The following is a 17,180-nucleotide window of genomic DNA, read 5'->3' as shown; positions in this document are numbered from 1 at the left end:
CGGTAGTGGCTCGAATCCGTCGAAGATCAAGTCCCCGCGGATGTCAACCGTGTAGTTTAAACTTCCAAATCTGACCAGACGGCCAGGGGCGTAGCTTTCGATCTGCTCCAGACGGCCGAGCGAATTGGCCTGCAGTGCGAAGCCGCCGAAGACGAAGATCTGTCCGGGGAGGAAGGTCTCACCCTGGACTGCATCGCTATTGATGATCGTAGGAGCCGTCGAGCCTGACAGCGACGACACAGAGGAACTCTCAATGAAAGCACCAATGTGGTGTCAAAACCGGCGGATCTCGGGTAGGGGGTCTCGAACTGTGCGTCTAGGCCGGATGGTAACAGGAGGCGAGGGACACGAAGTTTTACCCAGGTTCGGGCCCTCTCGATGGAGGTAAAACCCTACGTCCTGCTTGATTAATATTGATGATATGGGTAGTACAAGAGTAGATCTACCACGAGATCGAAGAGGCTAAACCCTAGAAGCTAGCCTATGCTATGATTGTTGACGTGTATGTTGTCCTACAGACTAAAACCCTCCGGTTTATATAGACACCGAAGAGGGTTAGGGTTACACAAAGTCGGTTACAATGGTAGGAGATCTTCATATCCGTATCGCCAAGCTTGCCTTCCACGCCAAGGAAAGTCCCTTCCGGACACGGGACGGAGTCTTCAATCTTGTATCTTCATAGTCCAAGAGTCCGGCTAAAGGTATAGTCCGGCTATCCGAACACCCCCTAATCCAGGACTCCCTCAGTACCTGTTGTCCTGTATCACTGTACTTGCATACATACCTGGTTCATTATGTGACAGCAGTATGCATGATAGCTTGCTTATCAATTGTTCGCTCCAAATTATCTGATCTGTATGAATGGTTACATTAGTGTGGAATATATCCAATGCCAATGTTTTTTAGCTCTGCATTGTTCTTGTAAGTACATGCTGTCCTTTATCAGTGTTCTTATAATGACAGGTAGTTGTTCATGTACCATCACTCGGCAGCTTATTTTGCTTTGCCCTCCATTTTGTACACATCAGATCTATATTTACTCTTACCATAAGGTTGGTACTGAAGAAGTTTAGCCGTGCATTGCTCTTGGTTGTACCTTTTGCCTGTATCGCTGCACTTACATTTATAGCTACTTGGTTATGTAGCATCACTCTTCATCTTATCTTAAATATTCTTCATTTTTTGTATATTATCACATCTATATTTACTCTTAACAAAATGTAGAATAAAGGCAATGCTTTTGAAGAAGATTCTGTGGTAAACTTCTTGAATTGCCCCCCATCAGCATGGACAAGGCCTTTATAGAGCCTGTCTTCACCAATAATGTAAGTTTATCCATCTCAAGCCTTCATACTTTGTTGTATATATTTGGTTAGGCATGACTGCAACAACTGTTTATTTTTTGTGTTTGCATCAAATTGCTTGTTTAAAGTTTATTATATGTAGTTCATAAACAAATGTTCGTCCTTTCTCAATTTAAGTTTTCAGTTGTACAACCAACTTCCTTCTTCATACCATGTAAATTAAACTATACAGAGCAAGTGATCTTCTTTTGCACTGCATGCATGATTCTATTCTTCATCTGTAATCCAGTGGTGTGGTGAACCTACCCACTACAGCACAATGTCATATTCTTCAATGTCTTAACTATGAAAGATGTCATATCATTCTACTATTATTTAAACCGTCTCTTTATTTGCCAATCTGAAATGGTATAAATTGACAACACACTAACCATTGATAATTATGAGTTCTTGATCTGTAATCCAGTGGTGTCGTGAAGCTGCCAACTCCTTCACAATGTCATTTCCTGCCATATCTTGACCTAAACAATACCATATTGTGTTAATGCAAATTTAAACTGTGTCACTTTATTCATCAGTAAGAAATGTGATGAATTGTCAGCACTGATACTTTTATGTGCAAAACCTGGCATCTGTCTGCTTGTTTATCTTTCAGAGTGAGGAAGATATAAGTGTTGAACAAGCGCAGTCTCATCATCTTGCTCATCTGCTTACGCTGCAGCTCCCTAGTAGGGCTAACCTTTCTTGAACTCTATTGAAGTGCCGTTAGTTTTGTATATTATTTTGTCGGCGTATTTATTTGCACTGGTGGCAATCTTTGATGCCCAGTATATGTAATCTGCTGTCTGCTTGTGCTTTATTATCATAGTGGCGAACTTTGATGCCCAGTGGATGTAATATGCCGTAATTTCTTTATTGTATAGTATATGTTTTTTCTTATTCACGATGCTGCAGTTATTTTACTGTATATATATCCTGTCTTCATAGTAAACCGGCCAAACCGTAAAATTACGGTACATAATCGGGCCGTCATGCAATCACGATGTAGGTTGGGCCTGAAACGTAGCGATCAGCTCACGGGCCGGCAGCAGCCTGAAATGAACCCCGGCCCATGATTGTGCAAATCAAATCACGGGCTTTTAGCAGGCCGAAAAATTGTCTCGGTCCTTGTTTGGCCCAATCAGATATCAGCTGCGAGCAGGCCGGATGCAAACCGGGCTGTAGTTAGGCCCAACTATGTGACGGGCTTTTAACAGGCTGAAATTAATATAGGGCCGAAATGTTAAACGGGCCCTTAATAGGCCAAAACTAATATCAGGCCGAATTACTAAGTGGGCCTTTAGCAAGTGGGCCCAAAAGCATAGTGTCCAGTTGACGGGCCGAATCTGATATGGGCCATAATTAGGCCCAAAACCTCTTAAAGGGTCGGACCTGATCTGGGCCGTAATTTGGCCCAGAACGTGGTAGGCTTTTAACGGGCCGGATCTCATATGGGCCACTATTAGGCCCGGAGCGTGGCAGGCCATTAATAGACCGTATCAAATATGGGCCGGCATTTGGCCCAAAACATGGCAGCCAGTTAACGGGCCGGCCTACTAGGGTCCTCAAAATCTTGTGGGCATACAGCTGGGCCGGCCCATTAATGTCGGCGAAATCTCATGGGCCTTTAGCTGGGCCGGCCCATTATGATCCGCAAGAATTTTGTGGGCCTTTACCTGGGCCGGCCTATTATGGCACACAAAAATCTTGTGGGCCTGTACCTGGGCCGGCCCATTATGGCCCGCGAAATCTTGTGGGCCTTTAGCTGGGCCAGCCCATTATGGTCCGCAAAATCTCGTGGGCCTTTAGCTGGGCCGACCCATTATGGTTCGCAAAATCTTGTGGGCCTTTAGTTGGGCTGGCCCATTTAAACTTGTTGGGTCGTGCCACGTGCCGACGTATCATAGGCGCCTTCTGTCCAGTGAGTGGATGACATCTGTCCCGACGATGAGCCGACACGTGTTTCCTCTAGCCAATGATGATTTTACACGTGGAAAATCCCCATTGGTCGGGGCTGTTAACGGGTTATCGGATCCAAAACCCGACCCGATTGCTTAACGGCGTTCTGTTACGGTGGATGCCACGTGTCGGTCACCCTTGACAAAAGCACTTCTGTGACGCGCGATTTATCGTCATGGAAGTGGACACTTCCGTGATGATAATTTTGTTAATGTCATGCAACACTTCTACGACAGCACAGGTATGACTATCTTGATTCTGTCATAAATTTGTCATGGATGTACATGCATGACAAAAAAAGCGACCTACTGTGACAAACACGTATCATCACGGAAGTGTATTTTTTTTGTAGTGCGTGATGTTCTATATGTGCAAGTATGATACATGCAGTTCAATTTCATCAATACTAGTTTCAACAATACCACTATGAATGACTACATTTGGTTGCTGCATTTTGTAGTTAACACGCCTTTCCATTTTTATTTAACAATAACCAGTGTACTTAGACCGACACAATACCAGTTTGAATGACTATGTTTGCTTGTTGTTAAATGTTAGGCCCGTTGCAGTTAACACACCTTTCCACTTGTTTTCCTTTACTAGCGTGCTTAACCTGCACACTGAAGCTATCTCTTGGAGATTATTTTGTTTGCCATGGATATATTTGGTTGATGTTTAGCCTGTTGTGCTTAACATGCCTCTCGATGTACTTACACAGCACAATTTTGGGAACGACTACTGTTTTTCATCGAGGTTAGTTTCATCCCATGGCTTATATATACTCACTGTTCAGGATATTGGTAGATGGTACCATAGAGGCCGGGGCTGATAAGGGACTAATTGGTGAATTAGAATTTTAACTGAATATATCTGTAACCCATTTATCGTTATGTTAACTAGGGCCATATGTAATATATATGAGGCTACATAGCAACATGCACTGTACTGAATGTCTAAATATGCAATCCTAGGGTACATAGCAACAAGGAAGAGTGTTACCTTAATGTTCTGATGATGTCTAGATATACGTAGAAGAGCAGCAACAACAACAATGACACAACTAGGGATGAAAACGGAGCGGAAACGGACGGAAGTGAGTGCTATCATATTTGTTTTCATATTTTTCTGTAGAAGCAGAAACAAATACAGAAACCCCGGAAATGAAAACGGAAACAGATACTGCCGGAAACAGAAATGGAGTGAATATAGAGCGGACACGGAACATAAGTGGGCATTGGCTGGAACTTAAAAACCCCTCGAATCAAAGAGAAATGCACACAAAAACAAACAAATTTAATGAATTGGTAACATGGCTAGAAAATAATATGATTATGTTAGCAACTTAGCATAGTATTGCAGTAGTATTGGACAATTGCGTATGGATCTAGTTGAGTACGAGTGTGGTAGTAGAAGTTGGGATTCAAATGATCCATTCTACACATTGTGTCATTGTATGTTGTTTAGTGGTTGGGCTACAAAGTAGCCATAAGCCTATAGTAAAAACAGAAATTCCATATTCACGAATACGGAAAGTTTTGTTTCCATGTCTGTTCCACCGGAAAACACGGTTCTGTTTTTGTTTCTGTTTCCATATAAAAAATTCCAGTTCCACTTCCGTTTTGCAAATTTCCATTTCCATTTTCATATTTCCTCTCCGTTTTCATTTTTCTTCTGGAAAAGCGGAAAGTTTCCACTCCATTTTCATCCCTAGACACAACCCTGTTTGGATACTCTAACTTAGCTAGAGGTTAGAGTTAGTTTCTAGCTCATGACTAACCCTGAACTAACTCTAGCCAAAGAGGTGTTTGGATGATAGGGTTAGATTGACAATAAATGCACTAGGAGAACTAGCTCCAATTAGCACCTCTTGGGTTGGATAGTTTTTTGGGTAGGTTAAATGCAACTAGCTCAAACTAGCCCTCATGTTTGGATATACTTTAGGGCTATTTGAGCCCAAACTAGCTCAAACTAACTCTAACCCATGGATACAACAGTAGTTAATCACCCGATAATTTGTAAGAATGCAATAAACTCCCTGCGTCCCATAATATAAGATGTTAATTCATCTAATATGTGACCGAGGGAGAGGGATATTGTACTACATCATTGTGCAATTGTTGTTTAGCTTCTCATATTAACTTGGTGCTTTTGGGTACATATGTCATTGGTAAAGATCCGCGCTTCGACCCTTTCTATGTATGGGGCAATGAGATATTGGTGACCAGCATCAAGTGAGGAAGTTCATAAAGATTTTTAGTAAAATAGGTCAAAAGATGGCAATTAAACTATTTTTTTACACTTTATCCAAGACAACAGCGAATTGCAGGATGGTAAGTAAGAATAAGAACCCTGCAACCTTCTTTTTACTGGCCATAATGAGTTGTGTTAGATCACAATGTCTGAATCTTTTTCCTTTGCAGTGGTTCCCAAAGCAATTTACTCAAGGTTACCTCTCAAACTACATGATTGGTGGGAGTATTTCTACCAGAACATGATAATTATCTAGATGTGTTCATGAAGACAGTGAAGGATGGGCGGTCAGCCATCACAAGGGGTTGGACTAGAGTCGTGCGCACCTTCTTCATGGAGGAGGGCACAATATGGGCGTTCTGCTTCACCTTGTTCAGCAACCAGAATGTATTTCACCTCTTTATTTACCGTCTTTAATAGTACAAGTATACAACTGTGGTTCATCATTCTTTATTTGGTGCTTATGTAATTCTTGAACATATGTACTTGTGAATCAAATAATGCATTGGTTGTTTGAACCTGATGGATATGAATAAAGCTAGAGCATACTTTCAAATTCAAACCCGATACAATTTGAAATAGCAGCAATTAAATTACGATGAAATTACGCTCCGCAGGTCGTTACGGTGCACATGATCGGTAAAAACACAAACATTTGTGATATAAACCATAATCCGACACGGTTCACAGAGCGGAAACGTGTGCGAGCATGCACACAATTGCTGTTTGCAAACCGTGTGTGATGTCAGACAATATCACAAATGGTGTGAGGAAACTAAGCTTTGTGATAGTTGCCTTATCATACACGATTTGCAACAATGAACTATTTCTGATGTGTTACACATCGTAAATGTTGCACCATAGAATAGCGTGTGTGATAGTTATCATGTACGATGATGTTACGATGGTCCGACGTTTCGTAATCCTATATTACACTCATACAATGATTAGCTAATCTTCTTAATTATTTATCGCACACAGTTTGGGAAAAGTGAATGTGTGTGATTGTCTACTTATCATACACGTTCTATAATAGTGAACCGTTTGTGATGAGCTGCGCATCTTAACGTAGCTCCATAGAATATCGACTGCGATGGCAATGCAAGCACAAACGAGTAGGGACAACTGTATGCATCAAGTCTCCATATCCCCGAGGGTTTCTGGGTCATGTGGGAAGGACCCCTGTATCGCGGTCATTCACTTGGCGACAGTTCAAAACACCATCGCGGAAAGGGTTAGAAAACCGTTTGTATAGCACCTCGCTGTACCAATGTGTTCATAATGTAGATTGATAATGCAGCTCCTTTATAGAACTCCAAGGGCAAGCAGGTCGTGTCAGCCGAAGATAAGGGCAAGGAGGCGGCGGAGCTCCCCAGCGCCCCAAGCAGACGAGGAACTTCGGCCATTTCCATGAGGAGGCCGGGCCAACCAATTCTGCAAGGTCATCCTTGCACTAAAGCTGGAGTGCCTGCCGATACCACTGCACTTCGCCAAGCACTTCCTTCCTATGCCTCAAGAATTTAAGCTCAAGATCGACACGGCTGCACCTGGAGGGTGATGGTCCTCGTGATCAACGACAGGGTCACCCTTGATCAGGGTTGGGCCTCCTTTGCCACTATTCACTAGACCAATATTGGGCACCTCATCACTTTCAAGATGCTGACTACCGACACCCTCAAGGTGTCTATCTTGAACAAAGAAAACATTGAGGCGGTGGCAAAGTGTAAGAAGCACGACATGCGTCGGTGCTAAAACCGGTAGATCTCGGGTAGGGTGTCCCAATCTTGATGATTAGAGCCAGATGATAACAAGGAGAGTAGGGACATGATGTTTTACCCAGGTTCGAGCCCTCTTGATGAGGTAAAACCCGACGTCCTACTTCTTATATATTGATTGTGATGGGGGTACAAAGTACATATTGGTCTACCTCGAGATTGTATGAGTTTTGTCTAGGCTCTCAGGCTTGCTAAGGCGAATGCATCCGCCTCTACGGACTGAACCCCATGGATTATATAGACGTTGGGGGTACCTAGGGTTTACACATGATCGGTTACAATGTAGGGATAAACATGCCAACTATTGAAATACGCTTGAAGTGTATGCCAAGCCTCCAGGAGATCCTCGTCTTGATTACACCGAGGGCCAGGGCCAGTGTGGCCAGCCCATCACTTTTAGGTGGGTCCTTGGCCCAACCCATGGTAGGCGGACTGACGTGGAAAACACCCCCTAATCAAGGACACCAACACTAGCCCCTTAACTAGTCTTCAAGCCGAGGATGTCAGATATCTTCTTTGGGGTGAATTTATAAGCTTGTGTCTTCGACTTCGTAGGCGAGTTCCATCCTTTGTGTCGGCTTCTGATTCCAAGGTCTCGCTCAGCTCCGAGGTCTTCTTGGCTTCCCTGATCATGACCATGTGTTCCTATGTCTATCATAGAAATGAAGTACTAATACCGATTGCAGCTATAACCGCCCAGTGCTTATTTTGCATTCCAAATACATCCATTTCTCTAATCTAGAACTTCACGAGACTCGGCGAATAATGTGGCCCGACGAAGTAACAGAGACATCACTTACGCAGAGCTGCTCACCGCGGCCAACGATGTCATAGAAGAAGGAGTATCAGGTGCAAAGGTGCTCTGGGAAGGAAATGTACTCCTCCTTCCTCTTGGACTCCCCCATCACCTGCAGCACCAAACCAAAATAAACCGTCGTCAGACGACTGACCACAACATGAACACCGATGGGAACCGAAAGGTAAGGTGCGAGAGCCCACCAGGAAGAGCGAGCGACCGCTGGGCGCATCGGTGACGCGGCGGATGCCACCCTCGTCGAGGATCTTGCAGGCGGGCAGCATGTTCTTGCCAAACAGGTGGTCGAGGTTGCACACATGCCAGAACTGGTCAGGGGCTCAAGACGGCGAGGCGTGCATGAATAACAACCGAGTGAGACGGGTGGCGCCGCGGAGGTGCCGGGCCTGTTTGGATTCACTTACATGGACAGGTACTCTCCGGTGGCGTGCCCCGCAACCTTGATTTGCACCCACACAGCATCGGCCACGGCGAGGGTGATGCCGGCAGCAACGGACATTTGGTCAGGGGCAGCGGCGGCGGCGGTTGTGGTGGATCACTGGACTGGTGGGTCGCACGCGCAAGCCATTTGATGTTTTGCTGCAGCAGGGAGGCTTAGACCGGAGAGTGCGAGTGAGACCCGTGGAGGCGAGGCTTCGTGGTACCACCTGCAGCATAGTCTAGAAGATTTCTTGACACAAAATTTAGTCCCACATAGAAATTTTGTATTATCATCCATAAGCTTAATCCATGAGCGGGATAATTTTTAATCATTAATTTCATTCTCTCCCAAGATTGTGCAACATGTTCTTGCTCAAGTTGCTTAAATTTTATGATTTGATTTCTAAGAGAAATAATCTTAGCGGGATGAAAATACTTGGCAATAAAAGCATCCTTACATTTGTCCCATGAATCAATACTATTGCGAGGTAAGGATGAAAACCAAGTTTTAGCACAATCTCTTAGTGAGAAAGGAAATAATTTCAACTTAACAATATCATTATCCACAACTTTTTTCATTTGCATATCACATAATTCAACGAAGGTATTAAGATGGGATGCAACATCTTCATTAGGAGTTCCAACAAATTGTTTTTTCATGATAAGATTTAGAAATGCAGCACTAATATCATAAGACTCCGCACTAGTGGCAAGAGGAGCAATTGGATTACTAATAAAATCATTATTATTAGTATTTGAGAAGTCACATAGCTTAGTATTTTCTTGAGACATAGTGGCAAAGCAAACGAGATAGCAAACTAGCAAAAATAATTTTTTTTGTTTTTTTCGAGAAGTGGATGGATATTAAAAAGCGAAGGTAAATAAAAGCAAATAAAAAGTAGAGATAGTAAATGGTAATGTAAATGTAGGAACCTATAGGTATTTGATGATGTCTCCCCGGCAACAACACCAAAAATTCTTTCTGCTACTTGTGAGCTGCATTGGGATTTTCACCAAAGAGGAAGGGTGAAGCAATATAGTAGTTGATGGTATTTCCCTCAGTAAGAACCAAGGTTGTCGAACCAATAGGAGAACCACTTAAATTCTTAGTAAGCAGTACCTACACACAAGAGCAAATACTTACAGCCAACATGGGCAAGAGGGTTGTCAATCCCCTTGAACTCGTTACTTGTAAGGATTAAATATGATAATGGTAGATAGATAAATTAAAAGTAAAATAAAAGGTAATAGATTTTAGGAAGCTATTTGTGGTTTTTGTAATGTGATAAAAGTAGATCCGGGGGCCATAGTTTTCACTAGATGCTTCTCTCTCATAAAGATAGCATACAATGGGTAGACTAATTACTATTGGGAAATTGATAGAAAAATGCATAGTTATGACGTTATTTATGGCAATGATCACGTATATAGGCATTACATCTGTGACAAGTAGACCAAAACAATTCTGCATCTACTACTATTACTCCACTTCGAGAGCACTTCTATGATTGCCTCTCTATGTATTAAGTTCATTACAAACAGAGTAATGCAAGAAGTATGATGACATAATGTAGACAAAATAAAACCAAGCAATATGATTGAACCCCATCATTTTACCCTTAATGGCAAAAATACAAATATGTGCCTCGCTACCCCTTCAGTCATGACGTGAGGGTATTGCAAGATTGAACCCACTACAAAGCACCTCTCCCACTGAAGATAAATCAATCTAGTTGGCCAAACCAAATGGATAGATCGGAGAGAAATACGAAGCTATAAAAATATTACATAATAAAGTTCAGCAAAGACTCAATCACTTTCAATGAATAATCTGGTCATAAACCATCAATTCATCGGATCCCAACAAACACACCGCAAAACAAGATTACATCGAATAGATCTCAGAGGAGAATATTGTATTGAAAATCAGAGAGAAAGAAGAAGCCATCTAGCTAATCACTATGGACCCGTAGGTATGTGGTAGACTACTCACACATCATTGGTGGTGCAGCAAGGATGATGCAGAAGCCCTCCGTGATCAATTCCCACTCTGGCAGAGTACCGGAAAAGGCCTCCAGATGGGACCACGAAAGAACACAAGTTCGCACGGTGGAAAAATTGTTTTGGGTGGCTCTCTGTTGGTTTGGCGATTTATGCGAATTTATAGAAGTGGAATTAGGTCAAACAAAGCTGCATGGGACGCACAAGCTCAGGTGGTGCCCCCTGGAGACCACCGTGTGAGCTTGTCGCTAAGTCTTCTAGCCTCGTCCCGAACATTCTAGGGTCCCTTCTTGTCTAGAAAATATCATTGTAAATTTCATCATGTTTGGACTTCGTTTGGTACTGATTTTCTGAAAAGCGAAAAAACAAGCAAAAAACGACAACTGGCACCGGGCACTAGGTTAGTCCAAAAAATGATATAAAATTGCATGTAAGCATATAAGATTGGTAATATAATAGAATGAAATAATAAAAAGTTATAGATACATTGGAGACGTATCATCCAACAGGTGGGTGTTCCTGAGAACTGCGAGTAGGAACTAAAGGAGCCCCTCACAACGGACCTGACGTGCCTCATGTATCGTACATACTCCGAAGTGGGATTGGTTCTTTGCCATGACATCATCGTTCTTCTGGAGGGTTGTGGTTTTTACCTGTTCGCCCTACTAGGCTTTGAGGAGAGCTATCCAGATCTTTTGCCCAATGAAGCGTTGATCGCAGGGAGCTGGCCGAGAATGAGTTCCTCCAGGGATGTCGCTCCTTATTGCTAGTGGTTCTTTGTTTGAATTCTTGCTCGGCAATAAGGACCTTAGTCCATTTGTCATTTAGTCTATCTTGTTCGGCTCAAAGCTGCTCGGTCTTCTGCTTCATTCTTTTGGCGGTACTAATTACCACTGGCGGAAAACCTTTAACCAAGGGTTAGTAAGCGGCTCCTCAGGGTTATCAAAGTCATCGGGTCCAAGGCTTAAATCGTCCTTGGATTCCGGATAGTAATCATGATCGTCAGAGTCCTCCTTGTCCCTTGTACTGTCCAACATGCAGGCGTCCTGGGTGGAGGGAACCGCTTGGCTATTGGTCTCATCGGCCGCGATCGGCAATACGTCCCGTGATGGATCGCTACGTACTTCATCCGAATTGGTGCGATTTTCAGAGAAGTGGTCTGATATGTCGGTTAAATCTTCGACGGTAGCGACCTCGTGGGTGGCGGCTGGGACAAAATTTTCTGTTCCTTTAATTCATCTTTGATCTTGTCGTAGATCAAGGTTTGACCATTTGACAGGGTGAGATTTTGGATCCTGTCTAACATCTCGTTTAGAGCAGAGAGCTGGACTTGCCCAACTCTTGATGGTAGGAGCAGCCGACCTGCAGACCAGCCGAGGTGTGGTATAACACCGTGATACACATTCAACGTATCTATCATTTTTTATTGTTTCATGCTATTATATTACCAATCTTACATGCTTTATACATCATTTTATAACATTTTTTGGGACTAACCTTTTAACTCAGTGCCAAGTGCCAGTTGCTGTTTTCTAGAAAATCCATACCAAACGGAGTCCAAACACGATGAAACTTTTTGACGATTTTTTCTTTTTTGAACTTTGAACAGTAGGAGAACCTCCTACTGTGAATTAAATTAAAGAATGAGTCAAAATTAATATAAAGTTTTTACATCCCCATGAGGTGGGGTGGGAAAGAGGACTATACTATTGAGGCTAAGATAGAGGGGATGGAGTTTTTATGCTTCTCCTTCACCCTATGAGTGAGGAGGGAGAAATCTTCCTTGAATCTTCTAAGCCAGGATTCCTTTGATGGGACAATTTTCCTAAAGTGCTTGTTATTCCTCTCCTTACAAATACTCCAAGCTGCCAGCAGAAAAGTTTCCATGAAGAGGGGTCGGTTCCAACTAAGTTTGGCCTATGATATTCTTTGAAATGTTGTCGCTCCCCGTGTCCAGGAAATGTGGACGGCGTCCCAGCATTGAGTACTCAATTGGCAGTCAAAAAATAGATGTGTCAGTGTTTCCTCATCGGTTGAATCACACAGAAGACACCCATGATCCTCTCTGATATTATAGTGCCTTCTTGTAAGCATGTTTCGGGTGTTTAATTGGTCAACTAGAAGAAGCCAGCCGAAGACTTTGATTTTCATAGTGGCCCTTGACTTCCAAATCCATGTGAACGAGTCATGGGCATGCATGTCTCTAAAGTACTAAGTGTAGAATTTGTGCACAAGTATTCTGCAGAGCCCCATGTGTAACTCCACGTATCCACCGATTCATTTAATGTGGTGTTTGCCAATTCCAGTTGCATATCTTTCACCTCATTGAATGCTTGGATCGATAGAGGGAGATGGAATGTCTGATCAAGGTATGTTGTAGTTAGGAATCCTTGGACTGACAGGTCTTCATTTATGGCGTAGGAGAATGCATGCGGGAAGGATTCTGCCAGGATGTTACTCGTCCACTGATCCTTCCAGAACAAAATGTCAGACCCACTAGAGACTTGTGCACGAGCAATCCCTCTATAAACATGCATGAGCTTCATGACGTCTCTCCACCAGAAAGAGCCACAAGTTTCGGAGGCATGCGGAATTTTCGAGTTGTAGTATGTGGACCAGATCAGGTGAACCCATCACTAGTACAACGAGCCCCTAAACAAATGGTTTAAAACCCCTTTCCGCGACGGCATCTGGAACCGTCGCCAAGTGAGTGTGGGCGATAGGGGGGTCCTTCCCACACGACCTAGAAACCGTCGGGGATATGCCCTCCCGGCACACACGTTCGGCAAAATGAGGTCGTGTGCGACCAACGAGCGCTCAAATATGGAAATACGTACAGTAGAGCTAAAAAAATACAATTATACGGTGAAATTGTTTCCGGTCGCAAGTACATCCCACACAGTCAGTCCCCACTAAACGTTTCCATTCATATGTACATCCCACATAGTCGCTCGAAGGAAAACGTTTCCGTTCGCAGGTACATCACACACAATTTTTCCCGTTAAATCGCTTGCGTTGTTGAATTAATATATCACACACGGTCCGTGGAAGAAACTGTGTGGCAAAGGCTGTCCATCACACATAGTTTTCATGTGGTAAATGTTTGCGGAAGGTGGCCTAACGCAAACAGTTTTCAAGAGAAAGTCGTGTGTGATTGTTCATTGATCCAACACGGTTTATTCCTAGAAACTATGTGTGTTGCCTGAGGTCATCGCCCACGGTATTTTTTAACAACCGTTTGCAATAGCAAAATCCAATTAGCAGGCTAATTATCTGATTATTCATAATCCATTTATTAATCTAATTGACAGTTCATATTAAGCACACAATATATTTCATTTTCATAATTGAAATACATCAGAGTACAACATCATATAGCTTCAGCACTCAGCTACCCCATTACACAACTACGCCAGGACCAAGTTTCACATTCAACATCTATAACCTTTCGAAATTATCATCATAGATGGTACATAGACAGATGTATCTCATCTGTAAAATTGCTAAAGCAGAAGGCGAATATTGAGCCTTCATTGATGTTGAAGGTCTTTGTAACTTTAGGCCAGTGCCTATGGATGATTGACCGTCCATCCTTCGTCCTCTTCAGGAACACTTCAATATTGAATTGTGGGTGCTGTATGAATACCTTCCTCGCCTCCTGACCATACAGGTGGTTTGAGAGGTAATCATCAGTGAACTGCTTTGGAAAGGTCTAAAAACAAGGATGTGCATAAATATCTTCTCCATATTGGAAATGGGGCAAAGGAATAAAAAAGGCAAGGTATAATAGTTAGTACCATCTTGTAGGGAACTGATGTCTTCTTCATTGTGCAGACAAAGATCTTGTTGTTTTTTGTCGCTAATTTCTTTGTCCTAACAATCTTTCTGAGTTTCTTGACTTGACTGATATTCATCGACAACTCATTTCCCCATATGCAAAAGGGTCGAATAGTGGGTCAAAACCTCTGATAGTAGGACCTACATGTGCAAGACCAAATTGTTAAAAACCTAAATATTAGAATGGTTCCTGCAATTGCACAATAATGTGCTATTAGACAATGGACCATGCACGTGCTAACCTTGATTGTAAACCTCAGTGCTTCCCATTGTTTCCCTGCAACACATATAAGGTAGTTAGTCATCAGGTTAAGTAAGGGTTCACATGCTATCAGTAAAATATGTTGATGAAAAATAAGCACATTGCAGATTCATCAGATTAATTCAAGACACACGGAAAACTCACTTATCCAGACCAAGCATGATTAAGAACTAGGAAATATAGCACTTGTATATGTTTCTCATGTATTAAGTGCAGCCAAATTCGATTTATTCCTCACATGCACAACAATACAAAATTCTACCCACGACAATTGGACATCGCATTGCAGAATTGAATCAAGCAGTTAACTAAACACCACAACAAATGAACCAAACATTAACTGAGCACCACATTGCACAATATAACATTGAACCAAGCAGTTAACTAAACACCACAACAAATGAACCAAACATTAACTGAGCACCACAATGCACAATATAACATACTCCTAATAGAAGATCAGACACTTAACCAAACAGTTAACTACAACCAATTGTAGCGATTGTATTTGTTTCTCATGTATTTACTACAGCCAAATTCAATTTATTCCTCACATGGTATACAATAACAGAATGCACCCACAATTTTGTAAAGATAAATTCGATTTATTTCTCACTGGAAGACAATACAAAATTGCAGCCTGAAGAATTGAACATCACATTTGCAGAATTGAACCAAACAGTTAACTGAAGATAACAACTAATTAACAAAATAGTTAGTAAGTGAGCACCACATTGCACGACATATAGAACATATACACTAGAGCAACAGATTGCATGGTAAAATTAGATAGCATAATGCACTAGAATTTGTGAAGGAAAGGCAGGAGCAGCACAGGCAACAGGTAAACCGAGCATGCAAAACCGGCATAGCTAGCAAATGGCATGGTGCTTCTTCAAGATCTGGGGGTCGGCACGAATGGCAGCCATCACGACCTCATCCGCGCGTGTGGCCGTGATTTTCTTCTCCGCTGCCAAATGCTCCTTGTGGTCCTAGCTATACTGCGTGCACCATGGCTTAGGCCGACGCTTATTTGGTGGAGGGGTCGGTGACTTGGGTGGAAGGTGTCGCGCTCGCGCTAGCGGTAGGGGCATGTGGGATGTGGAAGGAGGAGGAGGATGGGGGTCGGTTGTGGATTACCTGCCTGGATAGGTGAGGCCGAGGAGCGTGAAGGAGGGTCACCAGCGAGGAGGCGCTGCAAGTAAGGAGTGAAGGTTTCAACTTGGAAAGGAAGGCGGAAGGAGGGGAAATGTGGCTTTTGGTAAGGGGGAGGGGGTGGGGAGGTAGATATTTCTGTGGAAGCTGAAAATTTGGAATCGCTTCAGCCAAAAAACTGGTGCGCAAAGTGTCTCGGACACGGTCCCTTATTCAGAACTGGCGCGTTGTGGACTATAGCCAACACACCTTCTCTTGTAAGCCATGGGCGTAGTATACACCGACGGTGCTCCAAGATATTTTGTGCTGCATCTCACACAGTTGGTGATAATAAACTGTGTGTGATCTACTTGATTTATCGTCTTGATCATTTGAATTACGTAATGGGGTCACAGCTACAAAGGATGGTGTTTGAATAGTTAGAACTTATATCTGCAGTTAACATGCAACTATAGGTGTGTCATCAAAAAATTGGAATGATTCAGGGTTCGTTTGTACATTTTTATACATTAACTGGGTTTTCCAGGCATTTTATGTGCATAATTCAAATTTGAACTACATGTACATGCTCCAGTGCATATAAACTTATTGGAAAATCAAATATGTGTCCTCGGTTGCATGCTTAGGTCCCATGCAAGAAATGGGAATGAATTTCAAACACCCAGCAACCGTCACTCGGCCACAAACATTGACATGCCTCATTTTTAAATTCTAGTAAATCCAAAACTCGTCTGAAATTCATGAAACTTGGCATGCTATCATGTAGCAGCATCAACATGCCATGTGATAACCCACAAGTATAGGGGATCACAACAGTTTTCGATAAGTAAGAGTGTCGAACCCAACGAGGAGGTAAAGGCAGAACAAATATTCCCTCAAGTTCTATCGACCACCGATACAAATCTACGCACGCTTGATGTTCGCTTTACCTAGAACAAGTATGAAACTAGTAGTACTTTGTAGGTGTTGTTGGATAGGTTTGCAAGATAATAAAGAGCAAGTAAATAAAAAGTAGGGGCTTTTGTAAGTAAATAAGCAATAAAGTAAATATAGCGAGTGTGAAAAAGTGGTGGTAGGAGTTGTGAAATTGCCCCTAAGCAATTGACTACTTTACTAGACAGAGAGCAAGTATTATGTGGGAGAGACCACTGTTGGAAATATGCCCTAGAGGCAATAATAAAATGGTTATTATTATATTTCCTTGTTCATGATAATTGTCTATTGTTCATGCTATAATTGTATTAACCGGAGACCGTAATACATGTGTGAATATGTAGACCACAATATGTCCCTAGTAAGCCTCTAGTTGAATAGCTCGTTGATCAATAGATGGTTACGGTTTCCTGACCATGGACATTGGATGT

General features: G+C 42.6%; 1 pseudogene; it reads right to left on the bottom strand.

Moving 5' to 3' along the window:
- The window catches only part of LOC125535441 (uncharacterized), a 113,172-nt pseudogene extending 104,532 nt beyond the window's left edge, over positions 1 to 8,640 (bottom strand).
- Positions 8,641 to 17,180: the final 8,540 nt, after the last annotated feature.

Source organism: Triticum urartu, chromosome 2A, assembly GCF_056163025.1.
Source record: "Triticum urartu cultivar PI428250 chromosome 2A, HENAU_Tu73, whole genome shotgun sequence".
Lineage (NCBI taxonomy): Eukaryota > Viridiplantae > Streptophyta > Magnoliopsida > Poales > Poaceae > Triticum > Triticum urartu.
Note: the sequence above shows the minus strand (reverse complement) of the source record. Positions and strands in the feature narration are given on the sequence as shown.